The sequence below is a fragment of the Haematobia irritans genome, chromosome 3 (genome assembly GCF_050003625.1).
Source record: "Haematobia irritans isolate KBUSLIRL chromosome 3, ASM5000362v1, whole genome shotgun sequence".
NCBI classification, from domain to species: domain Eukaryota; kingdom Metazoa; phylum Arthropoda; class Insecta; order Diptera; family Muscidae; genus Haematobia; species Haematobia irritans.
The window spans coordinates 143,613,401-143,634,182 of NC_134399.1; the positions used below are offsets into that span (position 1 = coordinate 143,613,401).

The 20,782-nt window shown below is 32.6% G+C and overlaps 1 protein-coding gene across 1 annotated transcript in view; it reads right to left on the reverse strand.

Annotated features, from left to right (window-relative positions):
- The window catches only part of LOC142229025 (uncharacterized), a 549,429-nt gene extending 529,193 nt beyond the window's left edge, over window positions 1–20,236 (reverse strand). Inside the window, exon 1 of the mRNA XM_075299556.1 lies at window positions 20,038–20,236. The gene's annotated coding sequence lies outside the window, so the exon portion shown is untranslated. The remainder of the gene's footprint in view (window positions 1–20,037) is intronic.
- Between the last annotated feature and the right edge of the window lie 546 nt (window positions 20,237–20,782).

Genomic DNA, 20,782 nt, shown 5'->3' on the forward strand with positions numbered 1-20,782 from the left:
ACCCAAGACCCCAAATCAGGAGGCCGGTTTATATGGGGACTATATCAAAACATGGACTGATAATCACCATTTTCGGTACACTTCGGTGGCCCTAAAATACCTCTAGATTTTCAATTTCACGCCTGCAGATAAAAGAGCAGTTTGTGCAAAATTTCAGAACGATTGCTTCATTATTGAAGACTTTAGCGTGATTACAAAAGACAGACAGACAGACGGAGGGACAGACATGGTTAAATCGTCTAAGAAATTCTCCCTGATCAAGAATATATATATATATATATATATATATATATATATATATATATATATATATATATATATATATATATATATATATATATATATATATATATATATATATATATATATATATATATATATATATATATATATATATATATATATATATATATATATATATATATATATATATATATATATATATATATATATATATATATATATATATATATATATATATATATATACATATATATATATATATATATATATATATATATATATATATACTTTATATAGTCGGAAATCGATATTTCGATGTGTTACAAAATGAATGACAAACTTATTATACCCCCATCAACATTCTATGGTGGTGGGTATAAAAACAAGTAAGTACAGAATAATGTCGGTCAGGGCGGACTGAAGGTTAGGTGGCACCCCGATATTATCAGGCTCAATTAGACTATTCAGTCCATTGTTATACCACAATGGTGTCCTAAACAATTCAACCACTAAGTCTGTCATGATACCTATTGTGACAAAATACACGGAAAAAATGTTTGTTGTGAGGCCAAAGATTTCATATCTTTGAAATACGATTGCGAATTTTACTTAGCACGGAAGACGCATTTCTCTAACATAAAGTTGTTTTCTTTGTCCAAAAGTCGATAAATTTTTCATTGAAGTCGTTTTGTCCTTATAGTTAAGTAATTCGAAAATGGGTATTTTAAGATGAAAGAAAATTCCGTTTGGTCAACTTGGCTTTAATAATTCTGAAAAATTCTTCAAATCTAATACAAACTACAAAGCAAAACAACCTTGAAGGGGGCTTTAATAGCACATGAAGAAAAAAAAATACAAAATGAATACATTAAAATTTTTTGTGTCGTTACTTCAATTCGTCGTTTCTTTGCCTCGGAATCAATACCAAACTCAGTGTAAAGACAAAATATTTGGAAACGGAAATCCTTTTTTTCAGTGTAGAATGATAGAAGAAAGAAAGCTACATAGTACCATTTTATTTTTATTTTCTTCGACATTCAACAAACAAAACCCCTTATCTCTAGACACACTCTTCATAGTCACTATGGTACCACTTATCAACAAGGCATAAGTAACATGAACCACTTAATTAAATTTTAGTTTGACACATTCATGTCAATACTCGAACCTAATTTGCATACACTAATTATTTAAAGTATTCTCATTATTTTGGTGGCAAAAAGAAATTATTCAGAAAAAAAAAACAGAAATCCATCATCAAACTAAAAAAGTCTACGACAAGCATACACCATACAAAGCTATAACCTTGAACCACTTTCACCAAATGCGTCACATCTTTGAATTACATTACAAAAAAAGGCATACATCTTAAAAAAGAAATCGTCCACAAAGACTGCATGCAAACATCAGCGATCAAACACATAGATGGTCTAACAAATGGGACTTAATTTGAATTTCCGGCAATGTGTTTGCCAACATGACATACTTCATACCATACCAAAAAGCAAAAAAATTGTATGGTGGTTTTTTCCTCTTTGCAAAATATATTATGAATTAGAAAACACAAATTCAGTACCCAAAAATTTTTGAATTTAAAACATTTCGTAATTAACTTATATGAAAAAAATCAAAATGGAAGTAGCATAATAAATAAAATTTTTAAAAATTTTTTAAATTGATTAAGGCACAACACCTTAGACTCTAATGTGGTTGAAGATCGTTTCGGAACTTCCACGTTCCTCATCATTGTCCATTGCTTGCAGTGACACTATTAACCAATTATCATATTAAATTTTCTAAATTCACTAAGCCCCCGACCTACATCACTTATAGTTACCAAGTTTCAAGTTAATAAATTAGCATGATTTCAACAGATGGACGGGCGAATGAACGACTCAGAATTTCACCACAACCCGGAATTACCTACTTTGTTATATCTGACCAATACGAAGCCCCCATCCTATTGTGGAAGGTACAATAAATTCGAAATTATAGCACGCGATACAAAGATTGGTTACCATATTTAACCCTAAACTCGCTTTTTCATATTTTAATGGGAAATTTATTTTTTTTTATTTCAAATAGATTAAAAACAGATTAAAAATTAATAAAATGGCACTAATTATTTAAATTTTGTAAAAAAAAGGCTAAATCCATTTTAGAAAAATTTAATATTTTTGAAAATAGTTGAGGTTAAACGTTCCAGACAAGCATTATAATGCATTAAAAATCATAAAATAAATTTAAAATTATTCATTTATCAAAATATCACAACATTTTTTATACCCTCCACCATAGGATGGGGGTATATTAACTTTGTCATTCCGTTTGTAACCCATCGAAATATTGCTCTAAGACCGCATAAAGTATATATATTCTGGGTCGTGGTGAAATTCTGAGTCAATCTGAGAATATCCGTCCGTCCGTCCGTCTGTTGAAATCACGCTAACTTCCGAACGAAACAAGCTATCGACTTGAAACTTGGCACAAGCAGTTGTTACTGATGTAGGTCGGATGGTATTGCAAATGGGCCATATCCGTCCACTTTTACGTATAGCCCCCATATAAACGGTCCCCCAAATTTGGCTTGCGATTGCTCTAAGAGAAGCAAATTTCATCCGATTAGGCTGAAATTTGGTACATGGTGTTAGTATATGATCTTTAACAACCATGCAAAAATTGGTCCATATCGGTCCATAATTATATATAGCCCCCATATGAACCGTTCCCCAGATTTGAACTCCGGAGCCTCTTAGAGGAGCAAAATTCATCCGATCCGGTTGAAATTTGGTACGTGGTGTTAGTATATGTTCTCTAAGAACCATTCAAAAATTGGTCGATATCAGTTCATAATTATATATATCCCCTATATAAACCGATCCCCAGATTTGAACTCCGGAGCCACTTGGACGAGCAAAATTCATCCGATCCGGTTGAAATTTGCAACGTGGTGTTAATATATGGCCGCTAATAACCATCCCAAAATTGGTCCATATCGGTCTGTAGTTATATATAGCCGATCCCCAATCACACAAAAATTGGTCCATATCGGTTCATAATCATGCTTGCCACTCGAGCAAAAATAATCTAGCAAAATTTGTCGAAATTTTATTCCTATAGAAAGTTTTGTCAAATTTTATTTCTATAAAAAATTTTTGCAAAATTTTATTTCTGTAGAAAATGTCAAAATTTTAATTCTATAGAGAATGTTGTCAAAATTTTAAATCATTCGAAAATTTAGTAAAAATTTTATTTCTATAGAAAATTTTGTCAAAATGTTGTTTCTATAGAAAATTTTGTTAAAATCGTATTTTTATAGAAAATTTTGTCCAAATTTTATTTTTATAGAAAATTTTGTCAAACTTAATTATATACGTATTTAATCGGCCATTTCAAGTTTAATATATACCACGTATGGACTACGTGGTATATATTACGGTATTAGGAAGTTTTAAGATAACTTGTCATCGGCAAAAGTTACCGCAACCTAAGTAATTCGATTGTGGATGACAGTCTTCAGTAGAAGTTTCTACGCAATCCATGGTGGATGGTACATAAGCTTCGGCCTGGCCGAACTTACGGCCGTATATACTTGTTTTTAACTCACATCCAAAACACTGAATTCGCCTCACACCTTAAAAAGTGATGGTCGACGTCAGTCCTATTATAACATTTTTCTGGGGGCTCTAAGCCCCCTACCCAGAGGCCTTCCTAAGCTTATGCCCTATACCAAATAGTGCTCTGGGTATAATAACTGTGATCTGCCAAAAATGTGCCCGAAATATTGATTTTAAACCCTATAAAATATATACCGATCAACTCAGAATAATCTCCAGAGCCGATCTAGCCCTTGGCATTCATTCATCCGTCTGTTCATTTATTTGTTGTTTGCCGGATTCGGGTCACAATTATTAACCGATTTTGATGGAATTTTGTACATGGCGATTTTTGTTTGGCAAAAGAACGAATGCTATTGAATTTGGAAAAAAAACGAATCAATTTTAGATATAGCTCCCATATATATGTATCGACAGATTTCGATAAGTGGGGTGATACATATATATGTGAGCTATATCTTATGGCGATTTCGATTGGGAAAAAAGGTGCAACATTCTCGAAATTGATTGCAAAATATCAAGGACACTATCTTAAATTTTGGATCCGGTATCCCTTACAATATTATGAATTAACAATAACTTTGGAATGACAATATCATTTGGGCGAAAAAACAATGAGGGAAAAAGTAGTGTAACACCAAGGCAACATATTTTTTGCGAAACGAAAACGCCCTTAATCTGAACCGAATTCGAAATTTCTCCACCCTTTTAGTACGCAAAATTTCGAAATCGGTTCAGATTTAGAAATAACATAGCTCACATATATTTGTATCACCCGATTTTCTAAAGTTTGGCCATAATAGCCTTACTTATTAACCGAGCTTACCCAAATTTAGCATAATGTAACTTTCTGTGGTATCAACTAAACGTGCCAAATACCATCCAAACTGTTATTTGGCACGTTTATATGTATCGCCAAAGCTGGCACAAATTAATATTCTAAAGTGTCGCCTAAATCTTCAAAATATCATCAATATCTGTTCAGATTTAGATATAGCCAATTTTCCAAAATTTGGCCATAAAACCTTTATTTATTACCGATCTTACTCAAAGTAGGTAAAATCTAATCTTCTATACTATTCGTACAATTATCCAAAATTTGGCCATAATAGCCTTATTTATTAATAAACCTAGAATCCGCAAAGAAAAAATGCTTTCCTCCGGAAAATCATTTGTTTAGAGTCAAAACAAAACTTTTTTTCACAATTTCGTTCCTAAAAACAAACAAAAAAATTTTAGTGCAGATACTACTAGCCTATATCCTAAACCCATCTGGTCAACCTCCTATTTTTTTATGTGGGAACGAATGCCAAGATCTTTCGATCAAATGAAACTATGTTTGAGTGTAGTACGTCACACTCATCACAGTGATGGAAGATATAGGTGGAATTTATGGATCATTGCGAACTTGAATCTTCTTCTTTACATAACATCTCCACACCTGCAGACGGAACAAAAATATGGTCCGGGATTCTCCTATATCCCAGCTATCTCCAAAAGCATACGTTGAAGCACAAGGACACACGAAAAATATTTACGGGTAATGTCCTCAACTATCTGGTCAAACTCCTACTTTTTTGCTCTTATTTGATTCTCTCACTGTGTTATGTTGATGTCTCTCGTTATTTATCTCCATCGGCATCTTTATCATTCTTCTCTATTCTTCAATTTCCAATAACTATTTAATTCAATCTGTTAAACCATTAATAGTAGTGTTGCAATTGACATCGATTATGTTGTTTATTCAAATTGTTAATTGTAACCGATTGATTAAAAGAAATAGTGTGTCAATTATTATTTTTTTTTTAATTAAAGGCGTAGATATAAATCAATCATATTTTTGTATTAAAAAAAATCACTTTCATACCCTCTACCATAGGATGGGTATATTAACTTTGTCATTCCGTTTGTAACACATCCAAATATTGCTCTCAGACCCCATAAAGTATATATATTCTGGGTCGTGGTGAAATTCTGAGTCGATCTAAGTATGTCAGTCCGTCCGTCTGTTGAAATCACGCTAACTTTCGAACGAAGCAAGCTATCGACTTGAAACTTGGCACAAGTACACACAAAAAATTTTTTTTCTGATTCAATCACCAAATTAATTGATCCAATTAATTTTTTAATTGAAATGTCTTCAATCACTAAAATGATAGTATCAATCACAGTTTTAATTGGGCATAGAAAAAATTCTTGATTAAAAAATTAATTAATTTTTCAGAAAAAGCAATTAATTTTTTAATTGATTCAATTAAAAATTTAATTGATGTTGATTGCAAAACTCAATTAATTTATTAATTAAAAAAGGTAACTATTTTTAATTACTTTCTGAATTGGCTTAGAGTTTTTATTTGGATTAACAAATGATTGTTTGAAATACATTTTTAATTAAAAATTAAAAAAAAGTTAATTGTATCAATTAATATTTTAATTAAAAATTTTAAAATTTTCAATCATTGACTTAATTAACTTAATGTTTCTATCATGATTAAAAAGTTAATTGTATCAATTAATTTATTAATTGAAAACAAGTACATACGGCCGCAAGTTCGGCCAGGCCGAATCTTATGTACCCACCACCATGGATTGCGTAGAAACTTCTACGAAAGACTGTGTTGGACCACTTTTGGCATGGTTGTTAAATATCATATACTACCACCACGTACCAAATTTCAAGCAGATCGGATGAATTTTGCTTCTCCAAAAGGCACCGGAGGTCAAATCTGGGGATCGGTTTATATTGGCGCTATATATAATTATGGACTGATAGGAACCAATTCCTGCATGGTTGCTGGATACCATATACTAACATCACGTACCAAATTTCAACCGAATGGCAAGAATTTTGCTCTTCCAAGGGGCTCTGGAGGTCAAATCTGGGGATCGGTTTATATGGGGCCTATATATAATTATGGACCGATATGGACCAATTTTTGCATGGGAGTTTGAGGCCATATATTAACACCACATACCAAATTTCAACTGAATCAGATGAATTTTGGCCTTCCAATAGGTTCCGGAAGTCAAATCTGGTGATCGGTTTATATGGGGGTTATATATAATTATGAACCGATGTGGACCAATTTTTGCATGGTGGTTATAGACCATATACTAACATCACGTACAAATTTTCAGCCGGATCGGATGAAATTTGCTTCTCTTAGCGGCCTCGCAAGCCAAATCGGGGGATCGGTTTATATGGGGGCTATATATAATTATGGACCGATGTCGACCAATTTTTGCATGGTTGTTAGAGACCATATACTAACACCATGTACCAAATTTCAGCCGGATCGGATGAAATTTGCTTCTCTTAGGGGCCTCGCAAGCCAAATCGGGGGATCGGTTTATATGGGGGCTATATATAATTATGGACCGATGTGGACCAATTTTTGCATGGTTGTTAGAGACCATATACTAACACCATGTACCAAATTTCAGCCGGATTGGATGAAATTTGCTTCTCTTAGAGGCCTCGCAAGCCAAATTTTGGGGTCCGTTTATATGGGGGCTATACGTAAAAGTGGACCGATATGGCCCATTTGCAATACCATCCGACCTACATCAATAACTACTACTTGTGCCAAGTTTCAAGTCGATAGCTTGTTTCGTTCGGAAGTTAGCGTGATTTCAACAGACGGACGGACGGACGGACACGTTCAGATCGACTCAGAATTTCACCACGACCCAGAATATATATACTTTATGGGGTCTTAGAGCAATATTTCGATGTGTTACAAACGGAATGACAAAGTTAATATACCCCCCATTCTATGGTGGTGGGTATAAAAATTTCAAATTCAATTAACTTTTTAATTGGAAATACTTTGGTGATATTTTTTTCTGTGTAGTTGTTATTTATGTAGGTCGGATGGTATTGCTAATGGGCTAAGAGAAGCAAATTTCATCCGATCCGGCTGAAATTTCATATATGGTGTTGGTATATAGTCTCTTACAACCATACAAAAATTGGTCCACATCGCTTCATAATTATATATAGCCCCCATATAAACCGATCCCCAGATTTGACTTGCGGATCCTCTAAGAGAAGCAAATTTCATCCGATTCGTTTGAAATTTGGTACGTGGTGTTAGTATATGGCCGATAACAACCATGCCAAAATTGGTCCGTATCGATCTATATTATATATGGCCCCAAAAATTGTATATTTCTATAGAAAATTTTGTCAAAAATTTATTTCTATAGAAAATTTTGTCAGAATTTTATTTCTATAGAAAATTTATGAAGCATTTCATAGTTGGAGTCCTCTCCAACTATGAAATGCTTTTGCCAAATTATCAAGAATTCTACCAGTCTACGAAACAGTAAAAAATCTGCCATTTTTGTTAGACTCATATTCATAATTGTATATAGCCCCCATATAAAGCGACCACCACATTTCAATTCTGGTTCTATATTTACCACACAAAAGTTCATATCGGTTCGTAATTATCTCTTTCCTATATATATCGGTCAAGAACTGAATATATACGTATTTAATCGGCTTTTCTTTTGTCTACTATATATCGCGCATGGACTAACTTACAATTTAGAAGATGATGTTAAGAAGTTTAAAGATACCTTGCCATTGGACACAGCCCAAGTAATTTAATTGTAGATGACCTTCTTTAGTAGAAGTTTCTACACAATCCATGGTGGAGGGTACATAAGATTCGGCCTGGCCGAACTTACGGCCATGTATACTTGTTTGAACTAGCTTAGTCGAGTTTGATTAAAAAGTTAATGGTATCAATTAATTTTTTGACTTTCAGCATCAAGTAACTGTTTTAGTTGATAATATTTTGGTGATATTTTTTTTCTGTGTGTCATTTCTAAACATATATATGTTTAAAGGATATTTCTAAATTTATATATGTTTGCATCCAAAAACATTATATTTAAGAAAATGAAATGTGCCAAACATAATGTGTTCTACCATATTTATTGACTTCATGTTTCTATTTTGGTTAAACATCGATTGTATGAATTAATTCTTGGTATTAAAAAATTAAAAAAAAAAAAAAAAACATTTTTTGAACTGGCTTAGTTTTCCGAGTTTGAGTAAAAAGTTAATTGTATCAATTAAGTTTTTGACTTTCAGCATCAATTAACTGTTTTAATTGAAAATATTTTGGTGATATTTTTCTGTGTGCCGTAATAATAATTTAAGTACCGAAGATACTTTTTACATCGAAACATATAAAAACATTTTTTGTCCATGTAGAAGAGCATTTTTGAACGTATTTTAAAAGTAATGACTTAGGAAGAACTTTCAATTTTGTTTTCTGGAGTATTAATAATATTAAACACCTTTTCGCTTTATTTTATGTTTCCAGATTTTTGTTATAAATTGATATAATTTACTATATAAACAAGCTGTGCTCACCTATAATGTATCCACACTATTATTCTCACCAAAACTTCGATTCTATCAAAACACTGTTCACGTCGAATAACAAACAAAACCCCAAAGCTTAACTCTTATGTGCATATTTAATAATGCTTGACATTGTTGTTGTTGTTGTTGTTTCTGTTGCTTTGGCTCAATGGATTGGTTTGTCCTATATTAGAGTGCCTGTGTAAAAAGGTTTACGTGTAGATGATACTCATGTCTGTATGTGTGTGTATGTGTGTCTGTATAGGCTTTGGTGTTCAGGGTGTTTGTTTTTAAGCCGCAGCATAATTAAATATTAACAACAATTTTTTTGCCATGTTTCATACAGCCATGACACATTATGACAACAAAAACAAAGAGGGAAAGCCCCTTCGAGAAAACGAAATTAAAAACAGACCTACCAGAACAACAGTAACAACTACAACACGCAACTGAAAAGGTGGTTGGGGGAGGGAGGTAATGTTGGTACAAAACTAACACGAAATTCTCACGCGCTCTCATACTCACAGAACAAACACTACATACGTGTGTGTGTGTGCATTTGACACCTGAAATAGGTTTCTTGTTTCTTACCGACATTTACATATACAAACACAAACATACTCGAGCATACATGTGAGATTTTTTCTAGTAGAAAATTAAAAAAAAGTCTCCGAGGACTTTCTATAAAAGGCACACAAGTTTAAAGGTCTCCCAGAAGCAAACATTCTTTTATTGCATGAACATGAATATCTTTTTAGCATGGTTTGTTATGCTTGCCCGAAAAAAGCAACAGCAAAATTAAAACATTAACATTTATTTTCCAAAAATAAAAAAGAGAATACATATTTATAAGGGCAGTATAAAAATGTGTGTTTTATAGTATGGAATTGACCATCTATGCATTCATTTTGTGATGCATCAAAATTATTTCCAAAACCGATCCAATCGTGCCCGTTTTTTAGCCGTATTATCTTTTAAACAATAATATTCGTTTGGCCATTGCCACTGGCTTATCTATCACAGGACTGGCACCAATGCTCCAATTTAACATGGTTCTGACAAACATATTACATGTTCATCGTTCAAAACTAGCTTATAAAAATAATCTAGGAGGTAATCATATTGATTTTCTGTGTGCGGAGTTGATTTCCCATAAGATAGTTATCGTTGTAGTCGTTTATCTCTAGTGCCATCACCATTGACATATCCCAGCAAAAACAAAGTAAGGAAAGTCTAAAATCGGGCTGGGCCGACCAGGGCTGTGGAGCCGGAGTCGGAGTCTTGGAGTCGGATTCTTAAGATTTTGCTGGATTCGGAGTCGTAAAAATTTTGCTCGACTCCGACTCCGGCTAAACCAAATTTTTTAAAACACTTCACATTTTTGTAACTCAGCAAGTTTTTACGCAAATTAGTTTCCATTGCGTTATTCATTCGATCAATGTACAGCATGATTGTAAATGAAAATCAACTTCCAATTACGGCTATCTTTTTATGTCACCTAGAATGTTAGACTAGCAGATGGGCTGGATCGATCCATTTTAATGCCCATATCAATTTATTTGAAATATTTCGAACAATCAATATTATTTTTATTTTAATTTTATTTTAAGGTCATATACATATGTGGAATATTGACAGAAAATTTTTTCAAAGTTGTTTTTTTTTATAGAAAACTTTGTCAAAATGTTATTTCTATAAAAAGTTTTGTCAACATTTTATTTCTATAGCAAATTTTGTCAATATTTTATTTCTATAAAAAATTAGTTCAAAATTTTATTACTATAGAAATATTTTTTTCTATAGAAAATTTTGTAAAATTTTTATTTCTATAGAAAATTGAGTCAAAATTTTGTTTCTATAGAATATTTTGAAAAATTTTATTTCTATAGAAAATTTTGTTTGCTACACAAAAATTTTTTCCAAATTTTATTTCTATTGATAATTTGATTTCTATAAAAATTTAAGTCAAAATTTTATTTCTATAGAAGATTTTGGCAAAATTTTATAGTAATCGATTTTTTAATTAGACAATTTGGTCAAAATTTTATTTCTATAGAAAATTTTGTCAAAATTTTATAGTAATAGATTTTTTTATTAGAAAATTTGGTAAAAATTTTATTTCTATAGAAAATTTAGTCAAAACTTTATTTACTATACAAAAATTGTTCTAAAATTGTTTTTTATTGATAATTTTTTCAAAATTTTATTTTTATAAGAAAAAATTGTCAAATTTTTTTCTATAGCAAATTTTCTCAATTTTTTTCTCACTGATACTCAAAATTTTATTACTATAGAAATATTTTTTTCTATATAAAATTTAGTCAAAATGTTATATCTATATAAAATTTAGTCAAAATGTTATATCTATAGAAAATTTAGTCAAAATTTTGTTTCTATAGAATATGTTGCAAAATTTTGTTTGCTACACATTTTTTTTAATTGTATTTCTATTGATAATTTTTTCAAACTTTTATTTCTATAAAAAATTTTGCCAAATTTTATTTCTATAAAAATGTTATTCATAATTTTATTTCTATATATTTGCTCAAAATTTGATTTCTTAGAAATTTTTGCCAATATTTTATTTCTATAGAAAATTTAGTCAAAATTTTAATTACTAGACAAAAATTTTTCCAAAATTGTATTCGGTGAGCATACAATTTTGAGAAAATTTCTGCTAAGTCGAAAACGGGTAGAAATGACTCAAATTTTAAAATTTTTCAATGAATGAATCATAAATGCATTTTTGCGAAATTGTCTAAACAATTATAAATATTTCCGAAATATTGCCCGAGTTTTGTAGAAGTCTGATTTGAGATTTTATCAAAATATAGATCTAAATACAAAGTTGTGCAGAGTATATTATAATCGGCCCGCCCGACTTTAGACTTTCCTTTCATTTTTATTTTTCGTTAAAATTGTGTTACGTCCCATAACGTTAGATTTAAATTTTATGTACATAGATTTTGTAGAAGTATTTAAAGGATTTGAGATAGTATCAATAATTTTGGTCCACAAATACATATACTGTTCGTATCTTCTCATATTGTGATGGGTATTTTATATCATTATTTTATTTATTACACATTGGCCTAAATTTGAAATATAGAGTTAAATTGCCATCTAATGTGAAATTAAGACCTTCTTTTGTACACATAAATAAGTACGATACTTTATATGGACCTACTTACGGTACCCCCACAATAGAACTACAAATTAGTGGTATTAAAATAGGTTAGGTTAGGTTAGGTTATGTGGCAGCCCGATGTATCAGGCTCACGTAGACTATTCAGTCCATTGTGATACCACAGTGGTGAACTTCTCTCTTATCACTGAGTGCTGCCCGATGTCATGTTAAGCTCAATGACAAGGGACCTCCTTTTTATAGCCGAGTCCGAACGGAGTTCCACATTCCAGTGGAACCACTTAGAGAAGCTTTGAAACCCTCAGAAATGTCACCAGCATTACTGAGGTGGGATAATCCACCGCCTTTTGGTGTTCGGTCGTGCCAGGAATCGAACCCACGACCTTGTGTATGCAAGGCGGGCATGCTAACCATTGCACCACGGTGAGATTTAGTTATGTTACCCGGAGTCGACTCCGGAGTCGGAGTCGAGCTTATGAAAAATGCTGGATTCGGAGTCGAGCAAAATTGGCTCGACTCCAAAGCCCTGGGGCCGACTATATATTACTGCACCACTTTATAGATCCACATTTTCGATACCATCCGTGCAAATCCGTTGGGTGCTATATATTAAGGTTTATGTTCCCATATACATATATTTAAATCTGGCCAGATCTAGACAAAGTTATACAATATTTATAGACTTTAAATTTAAGTCGGCTAATGCCCTGGGGTGGGCGCCCTGGTCACAGTGTGGCGCAGGGTAAAAAAGAGCTTTGGAATTTGTGATCCGGAAGTAATGCAAGCTTGGATCATCTCCAATGAATTCTACATGAGCTTTTCATAGAACGGGAGTACTCCATTTTTGGATACTTTGCATTGCTTTAGAAGTTTTGCCTTGGAAGTTCATTTGGATGAAGAAATTAAAAAAAAAAAAAACGAAAAAACAATTTTTTTTTCAAATTTCACTTTTCATTTTATATCCACAGAATGGTGAAGGGGGTATAATAAGTTTGTCATTCCGTTTGTAACACATCGAAATATCGATTTCCGACTACATAAAGTGTATATATTCTTGATCAGGGAGAAATTCTAAGACGATATAACCATGTCTATCTGTCCGTCGGTCTGTCTGTCTGTTGCAATCACGCTACAGTCTTCAATAATGGAGCAATCGTGCTGAAATTTTGCACAAACTTGTCTTTTGTCTGCAGGCTGGTCAAGTTCGAAGATGGGCTATATCGGTCCAGGTTTTGATATAGTCCCCATATAAACTGACCTCCCGATTTGGGGTCTTCGGCTTATAGAAATCGTAGTACCAATTTGCCTGAAATTTGAAATCTAGAGGTATTGTATGACCATAAAGAGGTGTGCCAAAAATGGTGAGTATCGGTCAATGTTTTGGTATAGCCCCCATATAGACCGATCTCTCGATTTTACTTCTTGGGCTTATAGAAACCGAAGTTTTCATCCAATTTGCCTGAAATTGAAAATCTAGAGGTATTTTCAGATCATAAAGAGGTGTGCCGAAAATTGTGAGTAACGGCCCATGTTTTGGTATAGCCCCCATATAGACAGATCTCCCGATTTTATTTCTTGGGCTTCTAGAATCTGCAGTTTTTATTCAATTGTCCTGAAATTGGAAATCGAGAGGTACTTTAGCACCATAAAAATATGTGCCTAAAATGGTGAGTATCGGTCCATGTTTTGGCATGGACCCCATATAAACCGATCTCCCGATTTGGGGTCTTGGGCTTATAGAAACCGTAGTTTTTATCCAATTTGCCTGAAATTGGAAATCTAGAGGTATTTTCGGGCCATAAAGAGGTGTGCCGAAAACGGTGAGTATCGGTCCTTATTTTAGTATAGGCTCCATAAGAACGATTTAACTCCTTGGTTTTTTAGAAACCGCATTTTTTATCAGATTTGCCGAAAATTGTAAATATTCTCATATTTTAGGCTCACAAAACCGTATATCGGATTAGTTTTTTATAGGTTTGGTAATGCCTTCATATAGACCGATTTCACTTCTTGAGGGTATAGAAGGAGCACTGATCATGAAAATTGCTTGAAACTCAATGTAAAATTTCCAGATTTTACTTCTCGGGTGAAAATCTACAGATTTAAGATTTCAAATCAAGACGTTATTTTATAATTTTCTTGCACACTTACAAGAGATATTAATGATTCCTCTAAAACTCAAACAAAAATTGTTCTTATAAATCCAGAATCTGATATATTCTTCATAGGTAAAATCTTTAAATTTATCTTGGGGAAGTGTACTAGTTGATCTGCTCTGCTTGGGAGAATATCTGTCATCAAACCCCCCTGAAATTTCAAAGTAAACCCTAATAGTTGATTCATGGTGGTGGGTATTTAAGATTCGGCCTGTACTAGTTGATCTGCTCTGCTTGGGAGAATATCTGTCATCAAACCCCCCTGAAATTTCAAAGTAAACCCTAATAGTTGATTCATGGTGGTGGGTATTTAAGATTCGGCCTGGCCGAACTTACTGCTGTATATACTTGTTATCAGTATTTTTTGTTACACTTTAATTTGCTTGTTATCTAATTTTTCCAAATTGGAAAACTTTTTCGCATCCACCGGGGGTTGAACCTGGGTCAGTTGGCACCATAACAGAACGCCTTAGCACACTCAGCCACAAACGCCATTGAACACGATGCATCAAAATGTCTATTCAAATGTTTGTCATATGATACCTAAGATGACACGAGGCATGCCATTCTAACTACTTCCGAAGATGTTCTTTATTATTATCCCAGCAAAAAATTTGGAAGTTCTTCTAAAGCACAACTTTAAAAGAACTTCCAAAAGCGGTCTCCCAAAGATGTTCTTTATTTTAACTGCACAGGAAGTTCATTTGAGGCAATTTCTTTATAACTCGCTTTTTCATATTTTTAATGGGAAATTTATTTTTTTTTGTGTTTCAAATAGGTTAAAAACAGATTAAGAATTAATAAAATGGTACAAATTATTTAAATCAAGCCGAAAAAATGCTAAATCCTTTGTAGAAAAATTTCGAATTTTTGAAAATATTTGATCACAAAAGTTCCAGGCAAGAGTTATAATGCATTAAAAATCATAAAAAAATTTTAAAAATTGTTTATTTGTCAAAGTATCACAAAATTTCTTAATTCATATCCAAAACACTGAATTCGCCTCACACCTTAAGAAGTGATGCAAATTCAGTGCAGCGACTGTTGAAATGGTGGACATCCGTCATATGACAAACCCATGTCAAATTCATCGCTTCTGCGGCAATTTGGCACCACTTTCGGATCCATAAATAACATTTTCACTACTTTTTTGGCGACGCTTTTTTTTGCTGGGATATAATGAAAAAATTAAGAACGCTGTTTCAAATCTCTCCAGCGGCTATTTTTTGTTAAATATTTTTATAAAAAATTATTTTTTTTTATGTTATACAACGTTTTTATTTTGTTTCATTTTTTTTCGGCATATGTTTTTGCATAAATATTTAATATTAAAAATTTTAGTAGGTTGCAAAACCTTCTGAAAACAACTTCCGTGGAAAAAGTCAAACGGCACAGGTTCAAATCCCAGCGGGGATGATTTTTTTATTCCTTTTTTTATTTTTATTGATTCTTTTTTGCGAAATTTCTTTGTCCAAAACTTAAGTTTTTACTTAAAACGGCCTAATTCCGTACTTTTTAAGACTTGTCCAAAAGAACTGCATCGGAAGTGAAAAACATTTTTTATTACATTTTTATATTCTTAATTATCTAATTTTGAAAATCTTTTTCGGTCCGACCAGTGCTGGCACCATAACAGAACTCCTTAGCACACTAAGCCACAAACGCTATTGAACACGAAACGTCGAAACGTCAATTCAAATGTTTGTGATATTATCTTAATAGGACCACAAGGCATAACATTCTAACTACTTCCAAGATGTTCTTTATTAGTATGAATGAAAAAATAAAGAACACAGGTTAATATCTTACCATAATTTACAAAACCTCAAAAGAGCTTTCATGGAAGAGAAAAAGTCAATAGGCACAGGTTTAAATCCCCGAGTGGCGGAATTTTTTATTTAATTTTTGTCTTTTTTTTGTTGATTTTCTATTTTTTTTGCAACATTTAATTGTTCAAATTTTAAAAATAACATTTTAAAACGCCAAACCTTCAAAGCTTCTCTAAGTGGTTTCACTGCAATGTGGAATACCGTTCGGACTCGGCTATAAAAAGGAGGTCCCTTGTCATTGAGCTTAACATGGAATCGGACAGCACTCAGTGATAAGAGAGAAGTTCACCAATGTGGTATCACAATGGACTGAATAGTCTAAGTGAGCCTGATGCATCGGGCTGCCACCTAACCTAACCTAACGCCAAATAGCGTATTTGCTAAGACTGGTCCAAAAGAAATTTATTGTACATATATGCAAAAAGATTGATGGAGGATTCCGAGATGCTCTTAAAAAGAAATGTTTGTTGAACAGCTTCCAATTTTTATACCCTGCCCCACACTGCGGAACAGGGTATTATAAGTTAGTGCATATGTTTGTAACACCCAGAAGGAGACGAGATAAACACATGGTGTCTTTGGCAATAATGCTCAGGGTGGTTCCATGAGTCGATATAACCATGTCCGTCTGTCCGTCTGTCTGCGAACACATTTTTGTGATCAAAGTCTAGGTCGCAATTTAAGTCCAATCGCCTTCAAATTTGGCACATGTTCCTTTTTTGGGTCAGAATAGAATCCTATTGATTTTGGAAGAAATCGGTTCAGATTTAGATATAGCTCCCATATATATCTTTCGCCCGATATGCACTTATATGGACCCAGAAGCCAGAGTTTTATCTCGATTAGCCTTAAATTTTTCACTTTGCGTACAATTAGTAGTGTAGCCAAGTGTACAAAATTTGATTGAAATCGGTACAGATTTAAATATAGCTCCCATATATATATATATATATATCTTTTGCCCGATATGGACTAATATGGTCCTAGAAGGCAGAGTTTTGGCCCAATTTGGTTGAAATTTTGCACAAGGAGTACAACTCGTAGTGTAGTCATGTGTGCCAAATTTGATTGAAATCGGTTCAGATTTAGATATAGCTCCCATATATATCTTTCGCCCGATATGGACTAATATGGTCCTAGAAGCCAGAGTTTTGGGCCAATTTGGTTGAAATTTTGCACTAGGAGTACAATTAGTAGTGTAGTCAAGTGTTCCAAATTTTACTGAAATCGGTTCAGATTTAGATATAGCTCCCATATATATCTTTCGCCCGATATGGACTAATATGGTCCTAGATGCCATAGTTTTGACCAAATTTGGTTGAAATTTTGCACTAGGAGTAAAATTAATAGTGTAGTCAAGTGTGCCAAATTTGATTGAAATCGGTTCAGATTTAGATATAGCACCCATATATAGCTTTCGGCCGATTTGCACTCATATGACCACAGAGGCCAATTATTTACCCCGATTTAGTTGAAGTCTTGCACAGGGTGTTAAATTAGCTTTGTTGCTATGCGTGTCAAATTTGATTGAAATCGGTTCAGGTTTAGATATATATTTTATTCTGATTTCGACAAAATTGGTCAAAATACCAACATTTTCCTTGTAAAATCGCTTCTGCTTAGTCGAAAAGTTGTAAAACTGGCTGTAATTTTCCTTAACTTCAAATACATATATATATATATATATATATATATATATATATATATATATATATATATATATATATATATATATATATATATCGAGCGATAAATCATAAATAAACTTTTGCGTAGTTTCCTTAACATTGCTTCAGATTTAAATCTTACCAATATTTTTTTTACAAACATTGTGTTCCACCCTAGTGCATTAACCGACTTAAATTTTGAGTCTATAGAATTTGTAGAAGTCTATCAAATTCTGTCCAGATCGAGTGTATGTATTTGGGACAAACCTTTATATATAGCCCCCAACACATTTGACGGATGTGATATGGTATCGAAAATTTAGATCTACAAAGTGGTGCAGGGTATAATATAGTCGGCCCCGCCCGACTTTAGACTATCCTTACTTGTTTTTTGTTGATTTTATATTTTTTTGTTTTGCAACATTTAATTGTTCAAAATTTAAAAATAACATTCTAAAACGCCAAAGCTTCAAAGCTTCTCTAAGTGGTTTCACTGCAATGTGGAACACCGGCTCGCTCGGACTCGGCTATAAAAAGGAGGTCCTTGTCATTGTGCTTAACATGGAATCGGACAGCACTCAGTGATAAGAGAGAAGTTCACCAATGTGGTATCACAATGGACTGAATAGTCTAAGTGAGCCTGATACATCGGGCTGCCACCTAACCTAACCTAACGCCAAATAGCGTATTTCCTAAGACTGGTTCAAAAGAAATTTATTGTACATATATGCAAAAAGATTGATGGAGGATCCCGAGCTGCTCTTAAAAAGAAATGTTTGTTGGACAGCTTCCAATTTTTTTTTTGCTGGGAAATTAATACCAGACAGGCTGGCGGACTGATCCAAACCTTAGTGCAACACTTAACTTCAGATGGTCATGGGTTCTATCTCAACTTGGGACGATAACATTTTCTTTCTCACTGTGATCATATCGGGGAATCACTTATAAGATGGAGATAAAATCAGACTAATATCATGCTGACGGACTGATTCAAACTTGGGGCAACAGATAACCTCAGATGGTCAGATGACTCTATCTCCAACTGGGGCGTATATGTTTATCGCTTCGCAATTCTGCTTATATATACAACAAATTTATATACGTATATACGTAATTATGTTTATATATGCAACAAAGAAACTTTCATTTAACCCTCTAATGCCTCAATTTTTTTTTTGCCATCTGATTAAATTTTCAATGTTAACGACACACAAGCATATGCTGCAAAGCCTCTTGAATATTATCTAATAAGTTTTGTTTTTAATATGCCCATTTTTGTTATCTTAAGGTGTGTTTTACTAACAGCTTCCTTATTAAATGAAGCCCGCTTAAAGGCGGGCTTGGACATTAGAGGGTTAAATTGATGTAATGATAATAATGTTTGAAGGAAAATCGTACATCAATAATATTCAAATATGATAACATATTGTAGGGAAACGAAGTGCCACACTTTTCACATATTCTTCAATTTGTTTCACTACGATTTTACAATCGAGTCATATTTGTACATCAGGGTTTTAAAATAAAAACAAAACAAAACAATAGAATGCAATCTTAAAGAACACACCCTTTTTCACTATTATTTTCTATATTCTATATGATGAGATTCTGTAGCTAGCAATTTTATATTTATTTTTCCTACATACTATTCTCGAAACACAAACGGATTTGAACAAAAACAGAACACGACAAACATTTCTACAAAGAATAAAGAAACAGCAACTCTTCTAAATCAAAGTGGTCTTTTTTATTTCATTTCCGTTTTTTGTTCTTTTAAGATTTTTTTCTTTTTTTGCCCATCGACTGGGAAATTCAACTAAAACACGCACAAAACAAACTTAACTCAAACACAATACAATGCTATTGGTCAGGGCAAATGGACGACGGCGACGTCGGCATCGTCGTTCTCTTTGCAAATCATGATTTTATAAATAATTGATAAAGCAAAAAAAAAAGGGGTTATTGGAACACAAGAACACAATTTATTAAATAGAAATTACTTTTATTTGTTGATCCAGGATTGCAAACAGGAACACAGATGACGACAATAATGGTAATTTAATTGTAGTTGACTAAACTTTAAAACTTTAAATTTGTAACGGGCTTTTTCTTATAAAATGAGTATTAAGTTTAATTTACATAATTTTTTTTTATTATTTAATATATATAGTGATGTATTTGTAACATTTAATTTCACTTTAATTGTGATTAATTTTCTAAAATTTTTTCTTATTATAATATTTTTTATTTATTGAGGGGAAAAAGGTTAACACATTTATTTACATTTATATTCTTCAAATTTGATTAATTTTTTTTGTATTTGAATTTTTTAAATAATTTTTTTTCTGTATCTTTTAACAACAATAAACTTTTCAGTAATATTTAATTTTAATAAACTGTATGATATAGGTATTTTTTAATAATTCATTTTTTTAAGTATTTTTTTTTTCTAAAACTTTAATTAACAACATTCGCCCGTTAACATGTCATAACGTCGGAAAAGCTACACGAAAACTGGTTGGGAAATTGTATGTGTGGAAATTACTGTGTAAGTCACAATGCTCTCCTTGTGAATTTATTTAGCTTTTCAAGCAAAGGGAAATTTCTCAGCAAAACCAAATGATAACTCTCTTCTATTGAATATGACGAAGGTTCTTGTTCACTTTGGAAGACATACGACTCTCCAATGTCCAATGAGTATGTTTTTGTATGGGTGAGTAGATTCATATTCGTGTTAATTATGTC